The 15,401-nt window shown below is 45.0% G+C and overlaps 1 protein-coding gene across 1 annotated transcript in view; it reads left to right on the forward strand.

The window, feature by feature from the left end:
- Positions 1–15,401, forward strand: part of MANSC1 (MANSC domain containing 1) — a 292,156-nt gene that overhangs the window by 75,818 nt on the left and 200,937 nt on the right. The window lies entirely within an intron of this gene.

Below are 15,401 nucleotides of genomic sequence, written 5' to 3' on the forward strand. Positions count from 1 at the left end.
CATTTTTGCATGATTTGAACATGCCACTTGGTTAGAAGCAAGCAAGCAAGCAAGCACCAAGCACTGTGCAGTCATTTGAGACTTCGTTTTCCCTTTCTTAAGTTGCACATATGCTTATAGCATTGTTGTACCAATGTGGATCTTCTCCATTTGCAAGCTGCTGACCATGCCATTTTATAAGAAAAGTGATGAAGACATGACCTTGAATTTGCATTGTTTGGGCAGCAGCCTACAGCAGGTGTTCCATCTTCTGAAGTGGACCTGGCTCACTGTGATCACTGCTACCTGTGCTGCTCACATATATTTGCTGGCTGGTGTATGGGATTCAGAGGAAGCAGCAATTGCCAGAATAAAAGTTTCAAATCTCAGCAGTGCCATGTGTGATGCCCAAATTTGGTGCCCCTCCGCCTCTCATGCTCCATTCTAAATCATAGTTGTGGCACCAGCAGCACCCCAAGGCTCTGCGCCCAGAGCAGCCAAACCAGTCACACTCTCCTACATCCACTTCTGCTTTCTTTCTCTCCTGCTGCTCCCAGCCCAACCTTGGATGACTGTGCCTTCTGGAGAGCCTGTGTCAGTGTGTGTAGAACACAGAAGGGGCAGCCTGAAGTGAAAACTGGAGCTGGCTTTGTGGAAGGTGGTGACCTAAAGTCTTGCTCTCCTTCTTTTTCTGTATTTGAGGTGGTGGTGGCGGCGGCAGCAGCAGCAGCAGCAGCAGCAGCAGCAGCAGGAGAGTCCTGTCACTGTAACATGCAAATACAGAACAGCTTTGTGTTGATCAGTACTTGCCATGAGCACTGGCAGTTGTCTGATTACATTATTTCCCCCCAGAATTTATATGCCACACCTATAGCTCAAAATGGACTACACAATACAATATTTAAAATAAGCAAAGCATTAAACAAACAAACAAACAAAAACTAGGAGTGTACACATTGGTCCAATTCTGTTGCATTCTGCTGCCCGTGGTCCTGGAGAGTTCATCTAATTTCCTGGAGATTCATCTAATTTCTATATAAAATTGTCAGGGGGAATCCTGAAAAGTAAATATGCAATGCACTGCCCCATGAAACTACTTGCAAGATGGTCCAAGGCATGGAGTGCTTTTGAAACTCTTTTGCATGCATTTTAAAAGGTAGTTCTAGCTGTCAAGATGAGTAGTGAGTGCAGGGCTCCTATCCTGCCATGACACACAGTGGTTTTGCTTGTTTGTTTAGATATTCATTTTTGAAATTATTTTCATGCTAGAGGGGGAAAGCACTCAGCCAAAAACTCATGAAAAGTATGAAGGTTCATAACTCCTTGAAAAAGCATCTGTTAAGTAGGTCCAAGGACTATTTGACTTGATACAGTGAACAGTATTACACAAACTAGTGGATTTGTTCATCATGTAAATGTACATAACTCTCTAGAAATCCCTCCAGGCTTCACATTGTGCAGGTGAGATGCACTTCAACAGATCATAATTTATCGTGGCAACTGGACAGTTTAGAGCCATTGAATTAAGCAGCTGGAATAAAATCACCAGGCTTTTCCAGACTTTGATGGGAAACTCTTTGTCATATTACACGAGAGTCAAATCCTTACTTCCTCCCCTCCCAAACCACCCATATCCAAGAGTTTGGTGAGTGGATGGGGCAGACTGCCTGTCAATCACCTGGCGTCACAACATCAGGTGGACCATTGTCACTTGCCTTTGCAAGGCCCAGAGATTAGCTGATTGTCAATGCTTGCAAAGCCCCTTACACAGCATTTTGCAAGCCCCAATGACTAGCTTATTTTTGGCCTTGCAAAGCACAGGGCACAGAGGCCATGTCTCTACCTGTCTCACGCCTGATATGAGGTGTCAGACAGCTGTACACGGCTTCACGGGTTAAATCATTGCCCTCTGCAAGAGAGGGCTTCCTGGAGAGACTATCTGATCTGGAGGTCCATCCTGTATGGAATCGGGCCTTTAATGTGATGGCACCTCCCCTTGGAATCCCCTCCCACTAAATATCAAGCGGATGCAGCCTCTGCAGCATTTGGGGGGGCCCAACAAGCATTTCAAGGGGAGCTCTTTATCCATTTCTGAATTGGAACTATTTTTAAACTGTTTTTATATACGAAATATATGAAACTGTATGGGATAACTGTGCCCCTGAAGGACCACAGCCTGGCGCAGATATGAGGCCTACTTCTGCAGACCTATAGCCCCTGGCCAGATTGGGACAAATATACACCACATCTAATGCAGCTAAATGAGATTGACAAAACATCCCTGATAGGAGGTTTGCTTGCTCCCCTCTGGGAGTTATATGTCGTTTCCCCTTTTTAATTTTGCTTGGTTTCACTGCAGTGCAAAACCTCCTCATTGCTCAGCTTCTGTCTTCGGATATTCCAGTCACCAGAGCCCTTCCTCACTCACCTTAAAAAAACAATCAGGAAAAACCAGTCTGAAGCTGGTGTGTGTTAACAGAAGAAAAACAGCAGGATTTAAATTTCTTTAGGCTTGTTTTTGTTTTGATGAAAAGAAGTGGGGTGAGGAGGAACACCACACCCCTTTTCTCCGCCCTGGCAGTTTGGTGCACCTGTTATTCTGCAGGCTGTACAGCAAGGGAAGGGGGCAAATTTGGGCTTGGTGTAACCAGGAGGAGGGAAGGACACAGTTTCATTAGCATCAAGAAAACCACATTCCTCTTACGCCCATACTGACATGTGACCTGACCCTGAATTTTAATTTATTTTTGTTACCTCACACTAAAATAATACCCTCCATTTAAGGATTAATGTTGTGCAGCAACTGGTTTGAAGGATGTGGATTAAACTCTGGCTGTTGTGTGTGTAGGCTTCAAAACAAAAATAACTTGAGCTTAATTTCCCCTTTGGTTGGGAAGTAAAGCATCATGGGCTGCATGAAGTGCCGTTGTACAAGCGCAGGTAACAAACCTCTGCGATAGGCCAGTGGTGGATTTAAGGGGAAACAGTTCCAGGAGGGGGTGACTTGGAACAAAGCAGCTCCTCACAGCTGTGTTTTTTCCTGCTCCAAAGGGCCTCTTCTTGAAGCTGCTTTCTTAAGGCTGTAAGGGCTAAAATGCAGGTATCAGTGTAGCTAGGAACAGAACATCCTGGGGTAACTGCAGTTGTCCCTTTTTGGAGCATGTGATGGCAGCCGGAACATTGTCCACTTGTCAACCACAGGAACCCCATGGGGTGCAGGGGTGCTGCAGTTGGCAGGCAGGAGCCTGAAGAAGCCTGTCACTCAGCCTTTGCCTGGCCAAAGATAGCAGCACATTCTGCTGCCTGTGGTCCTGGAGAGTGCAGCTTCCAGATTTGGCCTTCAGAGTAGCCACCCCTGGCTTTTACCTGGCTTTGGCAGCACCGAAACAGTGCATGCTGCAAGTTACTAGTTCTCATATGAGAGGGTCGCTCTAATCAGGGGTAAGTAAATTAGTAGTCAAAGGGGTGTAAGAGGTATTTGGGGAGGGGTACTCCCACTGATGTGAGGCATGGCATAGTTTGTTCACTTTTGGTACTAAGCTCTCTCCTGTGGCTCCTGGAAGCTGTCAGCATGTGACAGCGGCCACAGCCCAAGAATGGCTTCGACTGGCCAGCTAAACCAGTTGAGGATAGTCAATGGGTCTCAAATGCTTTGTGAGTTACAGACTTCCCCTGCGTGCAAAGGCAGACTCTAGCAGATGGAGTGGACGAGACCAAGAGGGGGTCCAACAGTCAAGAAGGCAGTTTCTGCATGTGCTGTAAAGGGAAGTGAGGTGTAGATGTGACACATTAACCTGGAACAATTGCAACAGTTGAGTAGCCTGGGCCTAGAAATTCTTATTTGAAGTATCTGATCACAGAGCATAAAGAGATACAGGTGGGAGATCTGTAGAATGGGTTTTTCTATCCAACTCAGAAGAATCAGAAATGAAGTACAGGAGGAGAAAGGATCATATTTAGGGTTCATCCACGCTTGTCCCATGCCTAGAAGCTATGGATCCAAGCAGTTTCCCCCTTGCCCTGCTCCTTTCCGAGGGAAAACCTGCTATTTAGTGCTAAATTGGAGCGAATGTCAATCCAGGGAAAGTCCGAATTACTGTTGTTCCTATTGAGTGCTAAAGAGTGGTTTTCTTTTGGGGAAAGTGGCAGGACAAAAGGAAGCGTTGTAGTGCTCTTAAATAGCTGCAAAATTTTCAGTACAGTAGTTCATTCCCATGCTGTAAACACTAGATGTCACTCTAACCTTCAGATGAGACGAATAATTAGAAATTCACTTAGGATGTGTACACATGAGTGGCTTAAAATGCTTCTTGTCATTCTTTTCTCAATTCAGAAAATTGAGGAAATGCATCGAAAAGCAGTATTTCATAAGAGATTACAGATAGGGGTTGTGGTTTATGTCCTCATGTGTATGCCACTTCCCAAAACAGCAGGAGTGAAAACGGGAGTGTACAGCCTAACATGTCAGCTTTGGGATTCCCAATTCTGCAGATCCCATTCCTTTAATGTTACAGAGTATTGTTTAGGCAAGATGCAAAATTCATGTCATGCACCACATCTTCTGAGTTTGGGTCTCTATATGAAGGACATAGTGCAAGAGCTGTCCCTTTGTACGTCAAATGTGGGGAAAAGAGTACAAGCCAGACTTTTCCAGGGAATCTCTGTGGGTTGTTTAACATAAGACTATGTTTAAGGTTTTGAATCCCCGCAAAGGGCTGAGCTCCCGTTGCTCGGTCCCGGCTCCTGCCAACCTAGCAGTTCAGAAGCACGTCAAAGTACAAGTAGATAAACAGGTACCACTCTGGTGGGAAGGTAAACGGCGTTTCCATGCGCTGCTCTGGTTCACCAAAGCGGCTTAGTCATGCTGGCCACATGACCCGGAAGCTGTACGCCGGCTCCCTCGGCCAGTAAAGCGAGATGAGCGCCGCAACCCCAGAGTCAGTCACAACTGGACCTAATGGTCAGGGGTCCCTTTACCTTTTATGTTTAAGGTTGTACAAATGGAAATGACAAAGAACTGAAAATGCAGGGGGACAAGATAGCCTTTTGAGTACCCAAAACACCATAGGGGAAAATTCATGTACCAAAGACAATTGGGGAGAGTCACCATGTGCAAATGTTGGTATATTAATACTAGCTGCTTCCCAGCCATAGATATAATAATGGAAACCTGGTGGAATAGAGACGATAGGTAGGACACAGTGATCTTGGAATACAAACTGCATATGAAGGACAGAGAAGGGAGTCCTTGGGATAGATCACTCTGTACCCAAAAGGGTAAACTCTTCCACAGAATCTCTATGGGTGATATCAGACCCCCAAAGTAATTTAGTAGTGGAGATATGCTATCACTCCCCTGACCAAAATATATAGGGTGCTCTTGCATGGAGAATGAAATCAAAGAGGAAAGAGGAAGTGACATAGTAATGGGTGACTTCAATTATCCACACATAAACTGGGTAAATATGTGTTCTGGTCATGACCAAGAGGTAATGTGTCTAAATATGCTAATTGACTGTGTCAATTGTATATCGGGGGGGGGGGCTGTGTGGAGAGAGTCTCTTCCTTTAAATTCCTGGGAGTCCATCTTAGTGAAGATTCTGTGTCACGCACTCCTTGGCAGCAAATTCCACTGTCGAACAGCTCTTACTGTCAGGAAGTTCTTCCTAATGTTTAGGTGGAATCTTCTTTCTTGTAGTTTGGATCCATTGCTCCATGTCCGCTTCTCTGGAGCAGCAGAAAACAACCTTTCTCCCTCTTCTATGTGACATCCTTTTATATATTTGAACATGGCTATCATATCACCCCTTAACCTCCTCTTCTCCAGGCTAAACATGCCCAGCTCCCTTAGCCGTTCCTCATAAGGCATCGTTTCCAGGCCTTTGACCATTTTGGTTGCCCTCCTCTGGACACGTTCCAGTTTGTCAGTGTCCTTCTTGAACTGTGGTGCCCAGAACTGGACACAGTACTCCAGGTGAGGTCTGACCAGAGCAGAATACAGTGGCACTATTACTTCCCTTGATCTAGATGCTATACTCCTATTGATGCAGCCCAGAATTGCATTGGCTTTTTTAGCTGCCGCGTCACACTGTTGGCTCATGTCAAGTTTGTGGTCAACCAAGACTCCTAGATCCTTTTCACATGTAGTGCTCTCAAGCCAGGTGTCACCCATCTTGCATTTGTGCCTCTCATTTTTTTTTGCCCAAGTGCAATACTTTACATTTCTCCCTGTTAAAATTCATCTTGTTTGTTTTGGCCCAGTTCTCTAATCTGTCACGGTCGTTTTGAAGTGTGATCCTGTCCTCTGGGGTGTTAGCCACCCCTCCCAGTTTGGTGTCATCTGCAAATTTGATCAGGATGCCCTTGAGTCCATCATCCAAGTCGTTGATAAAGATGTTGAATAAGACCGGGCCCAAGACAGAACCCTGTGGCACCCCATTAGTCACTCTTCTCCAGGATGAAGAGGAACCATTGATGAGCACCCTTTGGGTTCGGTCAGTCAGCCAGTTACAAATCCACTGAGTGGTAGCATAGTCAAGACCGCATTTTACCAGCTTCTTTACAAGAATATCATGGGGCACCTTCTCAAATGCCTTGCTGAAATCAAGGTAGGCTACATCCACTGCGTTCCCTTCATCTACCAGGCTTGTAATTCTGTCAAAAAACGAGATCAGGTTAGTCTGACATGACTTATTTTTCAGAAATCCATGCTGACTATTGGTGATCACAGCATTCCTTTCTAGGTGCTCACAGACTGTTTGCTTAATGATCTGCTCCAGAATCTTCTCTGGTATTGATGTCAGACTGACTGGGCGGTAATTATTTGGGTCCTCTCTTTCCCCCTTTTTGAAAATAGGGACAACATTTGCCCTCCTCCAGTCTGCCGGGACTTCGCCTGTTCTCCAGGAATTCTCAAAGATGACTGCCAGTGGTTCTGAAATCACATCTGCCAGTTCTCTTAATACTCTTGGATGCAGTTCATCTGGCCCTGGAGACTTGAATACATCTAGACTAGCCAAGTATTCTTGTACTATCTCCTTAGTTATTCTGGGCTGTGTTTCCTCTGCTGAATCCTTTGCTCCAAATTCTTCAGGTCGGGCATTGTTTTCTTTATTCAAGAGTAACCTAACCTCAGCAGTCATCCAGGGTTTGCTGTTCCCATAAACTCTAATGTTCCTCTCTGTCGTTACATTGTCGGTGCACACTTTAATATAGGGAGGTACAGCGTCTGTGTATCTGTGCAGATCTTGATGTACAAACACACTCCAATCAGTACTTTCAAAACAGTCCTGGAGCTGACTAAGAGCCCCCTCTGGCCAGATTCTAACTGTTTTTATAGCTGGCTTAATTCTTCTTCTAAGGGGGATGTACTTCGGACATAAAAAGAGTAAGGAATGGTCAGATGAACCTAAGTGGGGGAGGGAGATTGCCCAGTACACTCAGTCCAAAATATTCTTCCCTCTAGTGGGTGATTTCACATACTGTTCAAACTTAGGAAAAACTGTCTTCAGACAAGCTTGATTAAAGTCCCCCGCCACAACCAAGGGCACCCTCTGGATGTATTTGCTGCTGCATGGAGATGACGTCATATAATTTAGAAAGTGCTGCTGTGACATTAGCAGCAGGTGGAATGTAAACGGCCATGATAATTATCACAGTTACTTCACTAGGCAGATAAAATGGCCTGCAATTAACCGCCATCAATTCCACATCTGGTGAGCAGTGCGTATAGACTACTTTGCTATTAACACACCACTCCCTATATATGTAAATGCAGATTCCTCCTCCTCTTTTCTTACCAGAATTACTGTCTCTGTCATGACGATAAATTACTTGATTAGTCAGCTCCACCGCTGTGTCTGATACTGCTGGTCGTAACCAGGTTTCAGTGATACATTAAAATGGGCTCTGGAAAATGCCCAGTGGTGTTTAGGGTTGTCCAGGGCACTTAAATAATTTGCTGGAAAGGATCTTTGAGGTTCATATAAGAATTTTGGAGGATCGGTTAAGATCAATTTGAAATTCTGTATCCCAGATTCATTCTTTAATTATACTTCTAGCACTTCCCATTTCCAGGCCTAAAATATATTCAGGAGAAAGGTCATATAAAGCCAATTTTCCCTTCCACCATTTTGTTTGATAATTATTACTCAGAGAGCAGCCCAGTTGGGGTCTTATTAAGTCTTAGCCATGTGTACAGAGTAACTAACCACACCAGCTTCAATCCTATATAGGCCCATCTCCAGTCGCAGGGCTGCACTGGGAACACATTTAGGGGTTTGGAGACTTGATATTAGAAATCCTGATTGTATTTTTTCATAAGGCTCCAAATTAGAGAAGGGGACTAGTTGTGCACCGTATAATAATAGTGCTATGGGTTTTGCAGCAAATAGTTTGATAGCAGCTGAGATGAAATTTCTTCCATTTGCTCAATGGAATCTTAAGATTGCTGCAGTACTTTTTTGGACCGTAGAAGAGGTGTAATTAATATGGACAGTGTTCTTTCTTGAAGCTTGAAAGACAACACCCAGATATTTGAAACAGGTGATTTATTCAATGTCTTGGTTGTCTATGTGCCTTCTGTAGGTTTTCCTTCTATGGGAGAAAACAATTTTTTTGTAGTTTATTACTTATTGATCCTCCTTACAATGTTGGGTTAATTCCATAAGAGCTCTTTTAAGGCCAATCTGTGTCTGAGACAGATGATGGCATCATCTTCATGAATCAGAATAGACAGCCTTTTAACTGTTAATTTTGGGGCATGTATATCTGCCCCTTGAATATGTTTAATAAGAGAATTATATAAATGTTAAACACAAAGGGGGGCAATATGCAACCTTGTTTTGACTCCTTTAGCTGTTATACTGTATTTGGATTAGATAGTTGACCTGCCTGGCTGCATCTCACACAAAGCCTTGTGTTGCTGTAAAATTTGTATATTAGCAACAGCAGGCGTTGGATTTGACTGTGCCCTAGAACAGCTGGTCATGGAATTGACCAGCAGGGTGGTGATTCTGGACTTAATATTGACGGGTGCCCAGTACCTTGTGTGCAATGTACATGCTGTTGAACTGATAGAGAAAATTGCCCCCAGTGCTATCAAATTCAACATTTATGTAAGTGGTAAGGCTGTGCACTGGATTCCCAGCCAAATCGAGCTGATTTGTGCCCTGTCCAGAATGTGTTGAAGCAATCACATAGTGCTATGAAGTGGATCAGGTTGTGCCTTGTCACAACTAAAGAGGGAGAAAGGGAGAAGGGGGAGATTCAAAGCCATGTCTGCCACTGTTGCCACCTCTGGAAGCAGTAGTGGGGGGAAAGAGTGGGTGTAGGTCTATAGCACTATACCCACTAGTCCTACAGAGCTGACAGTAATGGCCGGCGGGGCTTTGAACTTCCACTTTCCCCTCTCTCCCTGTCTCCCCAGCTGCAGCTCTTGTGGGTGACTCAGATTCTCCAGAAGGATCCTAGCTCAGCATCACAGAAGAGGGAGAGGGAAACGAGTCCTCTCTTCTGGACTCTTCCAAGAGAAGAACGGTCACACAGGAGTGTGGCTGAAACTTGGCCCTCCCTTCTCTCTTTCCATTCTCAGGTCCTCTCATTATTTTTGGCTTCACAATTTTTGGATGTTCCTACAGAGCCAGCTGGTTCAGAAGAGGATATCCCATTCAATGGCCCAGTTCCCAGTGTGGGTTGGTGCTTTGTTTCCCCCTCTCCTCTCATTCTAAACAGTTGTAAAATGTTTGGTACAGTTTGTCTGATCCACATTTTTAAAGATGGTGTGGCCTGGATTATACCATTGCCCTACATTGTGTATTTGAATTTATTTATTTTTCAAAAGCCCTGGAAACGAAAAGCCAGAAGCTATGGACTGGAACAGAAAGGTCTTATCTAACGAGGAGTAAAAGCAAACAGGCAGGCAGTTTTTTGATAGAGAAGCTGGCTACACACACACACACACACACACACACAAACATTTCCAGATTAATTCAAGAGTAAGAGCATCCTTTCCATTCAACCTTTAAAAAGAGTTGAGCTTTTGCAAACGATTAGGTTCAAAAGCTTGCAAAAGCTTGAGCCTTTTACAAGCAGCCAATCCGAGTGCTCTGAAAAGTCTCAGAGGTGTTTGTTGAATGTCTACCTCCACCACGACAGTATACTTTCTCCCTATTAAGAAAAGAGAATGGCAGCTGCAATGGGTGGGCCCAGGTTCCCAGCAGAGCATTTCCCCCTCCTGGGTATGGGAACTTTCAGCCTTAGAATCTCTGCAAGCAAAATGAGGCTATTTGCATCCTTCCCTCCAAGGACCGGGGGAGGCCCATCCCCACTGCCACTACTTGTCTCCTCCCTGTGCTCCAAGGTAAGCTAGTGGATCCTGGGGCATGGAACCGGGCAGAGGGGTTCCTTTGGCATTTGCAGGACTGAGGTGAGCAAGGCCTTGACCTTGGTTGTGTGCATTCATAGAATCATAGAACTGTAGAGCACCCCAAGAGTCATCTAGTCCACCCCCTGCAATGCAGGAATCTCAACTAAAGCATCCCTGACAGATGGCCATCCAACCTCTGCTTAAAACCTCCAAGGAAGGAGAGTCCACCACCTTCCAAGGGACTCTGTTCCACCATCTAACTGACAGAAAGTTCTTCCTGATGTTTAGTTGGAATCTCTTTTCTTGTAACTTGAAGCAATTGGTCCTTTTCTCTGGAGTAGGAGAAAACAAGCTTGCTCTATCCTCCATGGGACAGCCCTTCAGATATTTGAAGATGGCTATCATATTTCCTCTCAGTCTCCTCTTTTCCAGGCTAAACATGCCAACATTCATACTTATTTAAATGCTTGCAGCATCTGCTTGCCAATTCATTTTCAAGCTGTGGTAAAGTCTGGAAGAACTTTGTATGGACAAACTCTCTATCCTGGGGAGGGACTAGGTAATCAAGCCTTTGTTCCCTGCAGTCTACTCAGACCACAGGGCTCTCACAAGTCATTATCGAGTTCCTATAGTAATAATTAAGTTTCACCACTTGGGAACTAAGTCAGGTTTTACTGCCTGTGGAACTTGGATTTGACCTTTGGAGAATTTGTAAGTAAACCAATTTTAACTTACCAAACATGTGGTCTTTTTCTATGCTAGAGGAAGAGGGGAACTTTAGAAGGAGCGCAGACAGGCATATTTTAAAGGTGTAACAGACTATATTTCCACACTTCACTTTGCAACGTATTTTGTGATTTTGTGTATTTTGTGGTGGGGTTCTCTCAACAAAGAATACTTGCCCAAACCTGAATCTTGGCATCCAGAGAATTCTCCTTTTATATCTATTTTTCCTTGAACCAACATTTTTCTCCCCCACCCCAGGTGGAACATGGCATTTTGAAATGTCTGCACTGGCTCCTTGTTGTCTTTTGAAGTTCAATTCATGATGCTGGTTATAACAAAGGATGTTTTAAAGTTTGAAAATGTGGAGTCCAAGCAGATCGTAAATGGATCCATTTTGACCTCTGACACCTCCCTTGCCGCAAGCACCCACCCCTGTGGTTTTTTGCCTCTCCAAGCTTTTACCCAAAGCAAGGGTTTTTTGGTTGGTGCTGTCAAGAACTCAGGGCTGCTGGAACTCAGAGAGTATGGAGAAACTGCACTTCTTTGCTCCCTCCTGGACCTGGATGCTGCATATGGGAATTCTCAAGGTATGCCTAGGTAACGTGGCACATAGTCACAAAAACATCCAAGCCTCCATCAGAAGCCCCAGAGGTTCGTGGGAACCCTCTTTGATGCCTCCTGCCTTTCATAAGTTTTGGGAAGTGTGCTGTTGGCATGCTCAGGGTGGGATTGGTGGGGGCTGGAAGGAGGCCTCTAAAACCCATCTTGCTCCCAGTAACATGATCAAGAGGACACTGGCGCCTGGAGGCATTGCAGTTTCAGAAGTTCAGTAATGAATCTAATTCACACAAATACATTCTGAATCAGACAAGCAGGATCTGTCACTGGTGTGTGGGTGCTTTCTGCACTTAAAATGTTTGCATTTTGTGCTCAGGTTATTCACATCCTGTGTCTTCCAAAAAGCTCATGCCCCACTCAGGTGTCTGGTACCTAATAAGGAGGGGGCCAGTCAGCTCTGCAAACCACTGTTGTAATACAGTGGTACCTTGGGTTAAGAACTTAATTCATTCTGGAGGTCTGTTCTTAACCTGAAACTGTTCTTAACCTGAAGCACCACTTTAGCTAATGGGGCCTCCCATTGCCGCCACGTGATTTCTGTTCTTATCCTGAAGCAAAATTCTTAACCCGAGGTACTATTTCTGGGTTAGCGGAGTTTGTAACCTGAAGCGTATGTAACCTGAAGTGTATGTAACCTGAGGTACCACTGTATGTAGTTTAGGCCTTAAGCAGAGACACAAAACTCACCTAAATTCTATGCCAAATATTATATCTAAACTGCTGACCTCTTCCATGAATCCAGTGCAGAAAAGCCCTCTCTCACACAGAGAGAGATATGCCCAGGCAGGAGGAGAGAGACATGCAGGGGGGTTTGCCTAGATGACTAATCAAAGACTTTGAGGGCCTTGCAGGGAAGAGCTAAGATAAACAACTTGAACATGTGAGGAAGTGGTCACATTGCAGCCAAGCCGGGGAAAGCAGAAACTGTGAATATTTCCACACAAAGGCCTCTTATAAGCAAGGAAGGTGCAGGTGGCAATGTTTTTCAAGCTGGAAAGGGAGTGCAGCAAGGGGTGTCAAAGGGTGGCAGGTAAAGGGCCGCTCCCGGAGGTGAGTCCCTTGCTGAAGCAAATGATAAAGATCCTGGGGAGAAGTAAATGTGACTTCACCTTGTTTTGACTTGAAATAGGCCTCCAGCATTAGACGCAGAACTTGTCTACACAATATATATTTTCATTTCATCCCCCCTCTCTCACACACATACTCCTGTTTCTCTTCTTAACATCAGATAATATAAAGTTCTCCCACTGTTTCTCTCCAGCATCTGGAGAGTTCCACTGCCTCTGAACATGCAGATCTTGCATGGCTAACAGCAACTGAGCAACTTTTTAAAACCGGGGCATAAATGGAACATCACCATCTTGGTCACAACTATATTAATCACCTGTGTTCCAAATATTTAAGCTTAAAGAATGTTCTTATCCAGGGGTCAGCAAACTAAGGTCGGCGGGCCAGATCAGGCCCACCTGGGTTGTAAATCCGGCCCACACCCCACGCTGCGAAGCCAAGACTCCCAGCGATGGCGACGGGAGGAAGAGGCCGAGCAGTGGTGGCTCTGCCACTCAATCACTGAGCCTGGTTCACCTCAGCGGCGTTTGATTGGCAGAGACGTCCCTGCGCCACACCCAGGTAAACCAGGTGCGGCGTGTGATTGGCAGAGCCGCCGCCACTCGGCCTCTTCCTCCCCTCGCAAGGAGGCAAGGCAGTGCCCACCGCCGGCTCTGGCTCCTCCTGCCTCCCCCCTCCGGAAGTCCATTCCCCCTCCCTGCCAGCTCCCACCTGCGCCGCCAGGAGACCGGCAGGAGGCGCTGCGTCTCAGCGTGTAGCTGCATCCTGCCCTGCCGCTGGACGCACAGACACTAAGAGCCCTAAAGATGCGCTTACTCGCAAGTAAGCAGCAATCGTTTCAAGGCCGCTTGTTCAGTGCCTGAAGAAGTGCTCAAGCCCACCCACTGAGAGAAAATGCGCTCCTGGGAAGGAAAGCGCAGTGGCTGGCTGCCCTCACCTCTTCTTCCAGCCCCCCCCCCGTGCCACTTCTCTGGCCCCCCACAAGGTCTGAGGAACAGTGGACCAGCCCACGGCTAAAAAAAGTTTCCAACCCCTGTTCTTATCCATAGAGCAGTACCCTTATCCTAGTGCTACCTTTCATTCGCTGTTGAATTTACCTCGTTTTTGAAGCTTGAAGGAAAACTGTCTGTTTACCAGTTTCTCACCAAATTATAGCAAGGGCATGGCGTGCTACAACTGGAAATAAATGGGAGTGCTTTTTCCTAATTTAGGAACAGACATTTTGTATCAGTGTTTTCATGCCATTGGAAAACATGAGTACTGTACATCAAATCTTGAGAATGTTTTCAGCAGGACTTTCCTTTCTTCGAAAATAATGCTACTGTTACATTGTTTATTTGTGACTTTAAAACAAAGGCAGTCATGATTTAAGAGATTCAATAGTGGTTAATTGATAACTTATTAGGTTTGTTTCCCAGCCCTCCAATGATATTTGTTCTGTAACAACAACAACAACAACACCCTTTAAGCAGACCCTTTAATGCTCATGGGATGGTTTACAACTGTACAGTCATCATTTGATAACTACATTGGTGATTTGTATATGTGAAGAATTCCTCACTAATCAGACACTATGGACGGAACTTGTACATTAATTGAAATACAATGCAGTTTACAGAAGCAAAATGAGGTGACAGTTTCAAGTGGTAAAACGGACTTTGGTGTGTGGAGGTTTGCATTTTTAAATCAACCCCTGTGTAAAGGGGAATGTAAAGAAGAAAACTAGGACTGCAAGGCATAAGCTATAATAGAACTTTGCACCCCAAACTGCTCATTTTTTACTTGAAGTGTCTTTTAAAAAACCCAACACCAAGCCCTACCCAAAGGCTTGTGATCTAATGCATGTTATAGAGAAGGGAATATAAATATATAGGGAGAGAAAACAGTATAGCAAACAGTCAACAAGTGATAGGGTGGCAAATATGCTCCACCATGGAGGTGTGCCATTAGTTAACATAAAGAATCCTTAGTCCTCAGCTGTCACGTGTAAGGTGCATCCAGGTTCCAGTTTGATTTATGACTTTACTAACGATCAGCCTTCTCTCATGAAACTCACCATCTCTAAATGATTAAGGGAATATGTGTGCTTCTACCCAGATACTGAACTTTAATTTTATTTGCATGGCCTCTTTACTGATAGCTCATTCTAGTTCTTCTCCCGCAAGTGACTTGCTAAGATTTCTCATAATCTGGGGGGTGCCAGTATTGTCTAGAGAAGCATTTCCCAACCCTTTCCCGACTGTGGCCCCCTTCTGACCTTGTTTCCTTCCTGTGGCAACTTAAAGTGAAGTTTATTTCGACTGTGACTTAGCATTATGTGTGAGAACACAGGATGGCGTGATTGCCACCAAGAGGGGCTCATCATAATGGATGTGGCTTCAGTCTTGGAGAAGGTATGCCTTTGATGACCACGCGTGGGGAGAATCTGCTGTGCTCATGTCACAGAAACACAGGATTGTAGAGATGGAAGAGACCCCGAGGGTCATCTAGTTCAACCCCCTGCAATGTCCGGCATGAGGCTTCCCATAGGCGTCTGGAGCGAGAGAGTTGAGAGAGTTTCTACTCTGATCCAGCAAGGCTCTCTTTAAGTTCATGATTACACATTATCCAAATTCTGTAATGTAGGCAAATGCAAACTTTCAGG

This window comes from Podarcis raffonei, chromosome 5 (genome assembly GCF_027172205.1).
Source record: "Podarcis raffonei isolate rPodRaf1 chromosome 5, rPodRaf1.pri, whole genome shotgun sequence".
Classification (NCBI taxonomy): domain Eukaryota; kingdom Metazoa; phylum Chordata; class Lepidosauria; order Squamata; family Lacertidae; genus Podarcis; species Podarcis raffonei.